The sequence below is a fragment of the Triticum dicoccoides genome, chromosome 2A (genome assembly GCF_002162155.2).
Source record: "Triticum dicoccoides isolate Atlit2015 ecotype Zavitan chromosome 2A, WEW_v2.0, whole genome shotgun sequence".
Classification (NCBI taxonomy): Eukaryota; Viridiplantae; Streptophyta; class Magnoliopsida; order Poales; family Poaceae; genus Triticum; species Triticum dicoccoides.
In genome coordinates this window covers 21,306,321-21,315,742 of record NC_041382.1, presented here as the reverse complement: position 1 = coordinate 21,315,742, position 9,422 = coordinate 21,306,321, and the positions used below count along the sequence as shown (strand labels likewise).

Sequence of the window (9,422 nt, the reverse complement as noted above, 5' to 3'; positions counted from 1 at the left end):
TTGCATCGTTTTTTTTTATCTATGCAAAAAAAAAAATATATTCGCGCGCTGTATTTTTATCGCGCCTGCTGGAGCTGCGCGCGCGCGGGGCTTTACAGCGCGGCTGCTGGAGCAAACGCCGCGCGCCGCGCCAAACCAGGCGTTGGGCGCGCGTCAAATCAGTTTTTAGCGCGCGGCGCGTTCGGCGCCTGTTGGAGATGCTCTGAGACACAACACACTTAGAGAAAGCAGCTCAGTTGGAGAGCACAGCACATGGCGGCACTGGCCACTCCGGCCACTTCTGCCGCGCTGGTGTCCGAGATGATGGCACAGGGTCGCAAGTCTGCCGCTGCCCTCGAGGCCCTTCTCCAGGTCCAGGATCACGCCGGGATGCGGGAGCTCACTGCTGAGATCCTCGGCTGCTGCGACCGCGCCCTCGCCGCCCTCCATGGCAAACCTGCACGCCGGCATAAGCGCAAGCCGCCCCCCACGGCGGGGCAGCCACTCAGACAAAGCCGAAAACAAGGTGCGGCTAACTAACCCGTACAAATACTACACTAGCTATATTGCATGATGTACACGTCGAGCAACGAGCCAAACCACAACCATTTTTTCTTCAGGACGCACGCGAGCAGCGGAGGAATGACGAGGGTGGAGAGGACGAGGAGCTGGGGCGATGTCTTCATCTGGACCAAGTACGGGCAGAAGCACATCCAGGGCAGCGACCACCCGAGGCACTATTTCAGGTGCGCCTACGCGCTCTACGCCGGCGGCTGCCCCGCCACGAGGTATGTCCAGCGATCCCCGGAGCACGACCCTCCCATGTACGTCCTCACCTACTTCGCCGGCCACACATGCTGCCGCGCGGCCACCATCGCGAAGGACTTCAAGATGCAGCCGCCGCTCGTCCACCATCGCGAAGGACTTCAAGATGCAGCCGCCGCTCGTCCTCGACTTTGGGTCGACGGCCGCACCGTGCAGCCGCTCGCCTTGTTGGCTCAACAACGGTGATGTTTGGGGTGAGAGTGAGACCTCACGCTTGGAGGAGCTCCGAGCTGAGATGACCAGAGTTGAGTCAACGCCGTCATCAGACTTGCTGCCTGCGGCGCCGGCGGTGCTGTCGCAGCTAAGCTCGTCGGCAGACGACGCCCGTTGTTGGTCCTCCCCTGCTGCTAGTTGCGAAGTTGCTCAAGGCATCGGGAGCCAGCAGCAGACTGATCAATACCTATATGCAAGAGATGTCTTTCAAGCGCACCCACAAGCTGTCAGTGCAATCGAAGGTGTGATCAGCTGGATGTGGGCTTGCCCACCTATTCCTACCCCGAGTCGTGAAGACTGGTACTTTCACATGCAACATGAAGAGAACATGGAGAGAGGAAAGTTACAGGAACAAAACTGATACTTTCACATGCAAGATGATGAGAACATGGAGAGAGGATCGTTACAGCAACAACGCAACACTGAAAGAATCAATATGATGTGTGATTATGCACGGATGTTGTCTGCTCATGACAGCTCATCCATCGCTTGCATTCCATGCCCACAAAGTTCAGACTGGAGGCATCTTGAATGGTGCCGAGTTGAGAGGTGCCCCAAGCTATGCTCTGTCTTTGCTACTCCCCAACTAAGAGATGACCTGACCGTCTTTTGGTCTATGTCTACATTCTGGGCATCCCAGCTCCCTATGGCGTGCTACATCTGGAACTGGAGTACAACATCCCAACCAAGCGGAAGATCTTTCAAAAACCTAATATAGTTGCACCTGGACTATTGCCCCAGGCTCATACATGTACTTCCCTTGTCTGAGCATATGTACACCCTGCCTAGCCTGGAGATGCTCGAGATCGTTTGCTGCGGTGATCTGAAGGAAGTCTTCCCTTTGGACCCTAAGCGCCAACAGAAGAAGGAAATTATAAGATTTCCCAACCTAAGAAGGATCCACTTGTACCAGCTCTCCACTGTACAGAGCATCTGTGGGAGCAGGATGTCTGCACCGAATTTGGAGACCGTCATAATCAGGGGCTGCTGGGGCCTAAGGCGTCTGCCGGCTGTCAGCGACAGCACCACCAAGCGGCCCAAGGTGGACTGCGAGAAGGACTGGTGGGACAACCTGGAGTGGGATGGGGTGGAGGCGAACCACGATCCTTCTCTCTACGAGCCGAGCCACTCACGATACTACAAGAAGGCCCACCTGCCAAGGGGCACAGCGCTCAGGTGAGATATATATGTGGTTTCCGTCCCTACTTTGATCAATAACTTGGCAAGCTAGCAAACTTAAACTTATCGTTTCTATTTGTACTACTTTTGTTTTGTCCCAATACTATGCGTGCATAGTATCATCCCATTGATGGTTTGATCTGCTGCACTACTGTAGGTAATCAAATCCATCCATGGTCGATGATCGCTACAGGCACGTCGACCCTGTGGTGCTACTGTGCATAATTGTGTGTGTTGTTGCCTTAATTGATGCTGCTTGATTGGTCCATGTGAAATCTGTATCTGCATTGCCACGGTGTGGTGGTGCGTCTTCCAGTTCAGTTTGATTTGATTTGGTTTGGTTTGTCTTGATCTTGTTTGGTTTGCTCAGCTTTGCTCGATAAAAGCCATATAAGCGTCAAAGTAAGTATGCATCATCTGGTTGGATAGATGATACAAGCTTTGAGAGAAATAAATAAGAGAGGGTATTCAGCCTGTGGTGCATGAGCGCCCTGCCAGCTCATGCTGCTGCTCTCCATTTGTGTGTTGTGGTGTGTGATTTTTCAACGATGGACTGATTATTGTAATGCTAAGCAATTCCTTTGACTTGTATAGAAATGGTGATTTGTGTGTGTCATCATATACAAACTGCAGCTTTGTGTTTTGTTTTGTGCTGATCACATACAAATGGTGATTTGGATCAGTTTTTTCTGCACTGGTTCTTGCTGCAAACAGCTGCTCTTTATTACCTAGATTTAGACCTGGATTAGAGTAGATAATAAGCCACATGGGGTTAACTGATTAATTCTAAGTCCTATTGGCTGTAGAAGATGTGACTTAGGCAACTCTGAATTTAGCAAGACTGCGAGACTGAAGATGTTAACAAACAGAACCAGTAGATACATGGCAGGGAAGTAGTAGCAGAATGGAATCCTTTTTCTTATCCATGTCACTGAAGTGAAATGACAGACAAAGTTGCTCAACTAGCTTGCCTGCAGCACCTCCATGGGCAACCACCGACATGCGTCTAGGTACACAAGCCTGCGGCTGCGCACAAGCAACACACGCACAAATGCCATCGGGATGACATGCAACAAAGTAACCTCTATTTTATCTTTAGCTTTATATGCCTGTGTATCTTTAAACATAGCAAGCAAAGAATATGATGATGGGTGTGGTGTGTGGGAACTGGGAAGCAAGGAATTCACAACTTTTGTTTAGAGAGATAAAGCGCAGAGAAAAGCACGCAAAGCAGACGCAAGGAATGCCTGCTAGCTCATGTGTATGCATAATTGCATATGCATGCCCCGTTTCCTGTACGAGCTAGCCAAGCTACATCCATATTCCTTCTACGCAAGGCATATGTTTCCATGCAACTTCCAGTTTCCTTGTCCACCTCTTCTATCTATTTTGCTGGTGTAGTCTCTTTATGCTTCTGCCAGCGCTGGAATTAATCAAGGTACCAACCTGAATCATTTTGTATACATATCAACAGATTAGTTAATTCCTTCGACAAATCTGTACGAGTCACCAATTCTTTAACGAGAAATGATGTTAACTTGTTCAAATGTGTAGGAAAGGAAGGAATTTGCTGCCGCACGTCGTTTGGCATGAAGCTGCTGGCCTTGTTGCTAAGTGCGAACTAGATCCTAGCCAAAATAGAAGATTGGTTTGATTCATCATGCCTCCAGAGGTAATGTGACACTCACCTTTATCTTCAGTGATTAATGCTTCAGATTTGTGTCCTACAATTTCTTTAGTTAGTGAGCTCAACTCGGATCTTCAGTAGTGGTATGCCCGACAATTAAAGGCCATCATGATGCGAACTTTTTCTCCTATTTTTTACACTTGCTTCTGCTAGCATTTGAAGTTTGAAAAATCTATAGCATATTCAGTGTGGTCTTTGCACTTAATTTTTTACACACTTGATCAGTGATTATGCAGTTATCACTCACTTGCATGATTTTATATGCACCACTTGATCCTTGCTTTTATTTGTGTTAATAAGTTATGTTTTAATTGATTACGGGTTTTTTTTTGTAATTATGATGCGCCTTGTAGTTTGAAATTGAAGAGTTTCAAAAATAAAGCTAAAAATGGCGAACCTCATTTGCTGTTATTATTGTTGAACACCGCAGAAGATAGAGATCCAGGCAGAAAACATCGATGCTGCAGCAGGATCGATAATTGGTGTTTTGGAGGACACAAGCAAAGGAAACGTGATCTACTTCAAGGGCTGGGGGGGATGGGGAGCATCTGCTGTTCTCCGTCTGGTAGCCCAACGGCTAAAATCATCAACAAGATTGAACAAGCTTGATAAGGTTATCCATGTGGATTGCTCCGTGTGGAAAAGCATCAGGTCTCTGCAAAAGACAGTAGCAGAGGAGCTGGATCTTCCGCAGTCTGTGATGGACATCTTTGATCGGTGCGATGAGGAGGACGATTTCAACGGCACGGATGAAGGTTCTAGAGGGGTGATAGCAGATATTAGAATGGAAATATTCAGAAAGCTTTATAACAGTAGATTTGTGGTGGTTTTTCACAATGGAAGCAGCAGATACATTGATTTGTATGATTGTGGCGTCCCAGTAATATCACTTTTGAGTAACAAGGTGTTGTGGACCTGGCACGGGAGGTTTCGGAACCGTCCCAGACTAGAAGATGGGGAAAAGGTAAAGATGAAGAGTCAGACAGATGTTCGCTTATCTGCTTCTCTTGAATTTGAAGATGAGGAAGCGCGAGATCTACTGCATGAAGAGGCTTTGGAGGTTGCCAGGTGCACGGGGATTGTTCAGCCAGACCACATGAAACACAATATAGTCACGGAGTGCTTCATATACAGGGCACTGATTGCTATGAACTTAAAGACACATGCACCAAATTATTGGATCTGCGATGGTATTATACAGGGCCAAGACAATGCATCGGCATGGGAGATTGGCTATTCTCTGCACAGAAACATGAGCTTGGATTCACCTGTTATAGGATCTGACGAGGCTGCAGCTTTTTTGCTAGATGTATTGAATGATTCACATGTTAACCGCTGGAATTTCACCACCCACAAAGAACTGCGAAATGATAACACTCATGTGCTGCCTCCTCAGGTCACATCGTTCTTCCTTTCTGTAGATGAACCACCAACAAATACAACATCAATATTGCCGGTTCGCATGTTCCAACATTCACAAGGCAACAAGCTTCGTGTGTTACATCTGTCTCATTGCACCTTCAGTTTTGCATCTCCTCCCTTCGTCCATTGTGCCCAACTAAGATTGCTCCATCTGGACCATTGCACAAATATCACAGATGATGATGAGCATCCAAGCCACAATGAAAACATGGCATGTTTCCAGAAGCTATGGGTGCTGGATCTGAGGTATACAGAATGGTTCTGGCTACTGTCGGAAAAGATGAAGAGGTTGATGGTTGAACTCAGGGAGCTGAATGTGGAGGGAGTCAAGCTTGGGAGCATAAGTGATTTGTGTGGTGGTAGACCAAGCCTTGTAATACTTCGAGTAACAGCAGCAGATCCGGTTCCTACAAAGAACGAAGACACAAATAATCAACCACAATTCCCCAATATGTCCAGTACAAACAGCCTTACGACATCTAGCTTCATCAACGACGTCCTGCCTCTGTCGCTCGAGTCATTTAGCTTCATCAACAAATCTACAACTGCTGCCAAGATATCTAGCATCTCCTTCCGGGGTTGTTCTCAGTTGAAGAATATACTTCTCAGAGGAAATTTGGAGAGCCTGGTGGAGCTGGATCTCTCGGGAACGGCAGTGAAAACCCTTGACCTCGGAGAAGTGGAAGCTCCATACCTGAGGCGTGTCATCCTCCTGGGCTGTGAGAAGCTCTGTGCAATATTATGGCCAGCAGGAAATAGAAGTATATTGTTTTTGAAGGTGTTGCGCATCAACACCATCCGGTCTGCATTACCTGGCCAAGCTAATTCAAGAGAAAAGACCAATGAGGCAAGTTCTGCTACTATATTATCATCTATTCCTCCTGTTGCTGCTACACAACCAAACATATTTTCCGACAGTTGGTGCATCGCTGTAAGGGATGCAAGGCTCCTTAGGTCTCTTGAGCCCGTCAAAGAAAACTTTCCCTTGAATAGCATACGTATGGAAATGAATTCATCTCCTGCGAGTAAGGTTGCTCTTTGTGGTAGCAAAGTTGCTGAGAGAATCATCGGTGCACAACAACCTGATCATTATTCATATGCAAGAGATATTGTATTTCAGGACCACCTGCAAGATGGTGCTGGTAATGAAGGCACGATTAGCTGGATCTGGGCATGCCCACCTAGGCCTACTGTAAGTTATAACGACTGGTACGTTCACGTACAAGATGAACAGGAGATGAAGCGGGGATTACTACAGCAAGAACAGAGCAGCATTGAAGGAACTAGTAAAAGTGCTACTATTCCCCCTAGTTTCATGTGTGACCAGGCTTGCATGCTTCATGTGCATGATAGCTCGTCCATCACTAGCATTCCATGGCCAAAAGATCCCATCCGGTACAGTTTCTGGAAATCTGGCCTCCAATGGTGCCGTGTCGAGAGGTGCCCCAACCTATGCTTTGTCTTTGCTACTCTGCCAAAAAGTATATGGCCTCCAATGGCTCATGCATGTGCTTCCCTTGTCTGTGTATATGGACGCCTTGCCTAGCCTAGAGACACTTGAGATTGTGTGCTGTGGTGATCTGAAGGAGGTCTTCCCATTGGACCCTAAGCGCCAGGAGAAGCTAGAAACTGTAGAATTTCCCAAGCTAAGAAGGATCCACCTATACCAGCTATCCGCTCTACAGGCCATCTGTGGGAGCAGGATGTCCGCACCCAACCTTGAGATCGTCAAGGTCAGGGGCTGCTGGGGCCTTAGCCGCCTGCCGGCTCTCAGCGGTAGCACCAGCAAGCGGCCCAAGGTGGACTGTGAGAAGGACTGGTGGGACAACCTGAAGTGGGACGGTCTGGAGGCGAACCATGACCCTTCGCTCTATGAACCACGCCACTCGCGATACTACAAGAAAGCCCACCTGCCAAGGGTCACCGTACTCAGGTGAGATACGTACGTGGTTTCCGTCCCTACTTTGATCAATAACTTGGTGTGCTTGCGAACTTAAACTTGCTGTTTCTATCTGTACCACTCTTGTTTTGTCCTAATACTATGCGCGCATCCGATTGACGGTTTGTTATGCTGCACTATAGGTAATCAATTCCATCCATGGTAGACGATCGCCTCAGGCACGTCGACCCTATGGTGCTATGGTGCTTAATTAGCTGAAGCTTTCTTTGGAGTGCAAGTTTGTGTGTGTTGTTGCCTTATTCCATGCTGCTTGATTGGTTCTGTGGTAGTGTGATATCTTCAGCTGCATTGCCATGGTGTGACCGTGCAGTCTTTCAGTTCAGTTTTGACTTGATTTTCTTTGGTTTTGTTTGGCTTGATTCGGTTCGTTTGGCCATGATTGCTCGACGAAGCCATGAATGCGTCAAAGCAAGTATGCATCATCTGGTTCTGTAGATGATGCACGGTACAAGCTTTGAGTCAAGAGACAAATAAATAAGAGAGGGCATTCAGCTTGGGTGGCATGAGCACCCTGCCTGCTCCTGCTGTAGCTCTCCATTTGTGTGTTGTGGTTTGTCATTTTTCAGGTATGGACTGATTACTGTAATGCGAAACAATTCCTCTGACTTGTATGCAAATGGTGATTTGTGTGTGTGATATATAAACTGCGCCTTTTTGTTTTGTTTTGCGTTGATCATATAAGCTTGTAAAATTTGGACCGGTTTTCTCTTGACTGGTTGTTGCTGGAAACCGTTCCTTTTTACTAGCTAGAATCAGAGTCATTAGATAATAGGCCACACGCGGTTAACTGATTAATGCTGAACCCTATTGGTTGTACTCCCTCCGTCTCAGTTTACATGGCATTCACGTCGTTCTAGATTGAGAATTTAACTAGCTATATGTGTATTATATGTGATGAAAAATATTTGTTTATAAACTACATCCGCTTAAGAATCCAATGATATACTTTTGATGACATATAACTCATTTTTTCGATAAAGGGCGTTTTTATTATCTCAAAATGTAGCATCAAGCGATGACATATAACTCATATTTAGTTAGTCAAAATGACCTAGAACTATGCGCACACCCTCTAAACCGAGACGGAGGGAGTAGCAGATTTGGCTTACACTAGCAAGACTGAACATGTTAGCCATACATATCACTATGTCAGGGAAGTAGAAGCAGAATCCCTTCTATATATCCATGTCACTAAAATGAACGGACAAAAAATCGTTCAATTAGATACCATGCATGCAACACCTCCAGAGCTAACCATCAACGAGTGTTTGCATTCAGTAAGCAAAGACAAATTCTGTAACAAATTCAGATAAGTGGCGCCGCCGATCATGATGCTTGCAGCGTCCCGTACGTGGTGGTGGCTTCTATGCATCTACTCCCTCCGTTTCTAAACTGTTACATACAGATGTATATAGACGTACTTTAGTGTGTAGATTCACTCATTTTTTTGGTATGTAATCCATATTGGAATCTCTAAAAGGTCTTATATTTATGAACGGAGGGAGTAAAATCTACCGCAGCAACTTTGATCATGTAGAATCACCTGCCTGCCTTCACATCGTGGATGTAGAAGAACAAATGCGCAGCCAAGCTCACGGCTTTTCCCACCTGGCTTCTCTTCTTTCATGATCGATCAGGTAGCTTTGATTTAAGACCAAATTTCTTCAGAGACATGATAGTCGTTCCCCTCTTCTCTCTGTGTGCCTCTGGAGATTACTAGGGATCATATTTTATCAAGTGTCCGCTGAGCATTCTTTAATCTTCGCCTAACGCCTTCCAATTCTTTGGAGAAGATGATATCTCAGGCTAGGTGGTCTCTCAATTAATATGCCTTCTTCTTTCTCCGGTGAAGCTATTTGGTACTAGCATTTGGAAACAAGGAAATGCTAGAGTTTTTGACAACTTTTTTTTACGCAAAACACTATGAACTTGCTTATTTTCTGAAGAGACGTTTATAACCATTTTCCCTTGACAATATCCGTCCTAGCTAGTTTAGGTTGCAGCTGGTCTTTCCTCTTTAAAAAATAAGTAGACATTTCCCTTTCTTTTCTAACAACACGAGGCAGGAACAGGCTATGGACCAACGGATGGTGCAATTACGTGACCAAACTTTTCGGTTTCATCTCAGCCCGTCCAAAACCAATCCGAAGCCAACCG

At 46.4% G+C, this 9,422-nt stretch overlaps 2 pseudogenes; both read left to right on the top strand.

Annotated features, from left to right (window-relative positions):
* Window positions 1-252: 252 nt before the first annotated feature.
* Window positions 253-1,378, top strand: LOC119357462 (annotated as a pseudogene).
* A 411-nt stretch (window positions 1,379-1,789) lies between these two features.
* On the top strand, window positions 1,790-7,242 carry LOC119357461 (annotated as a pseudogene).
* Window positions 7,243-9,422: the final 2,180 nt, after the last annotated feature.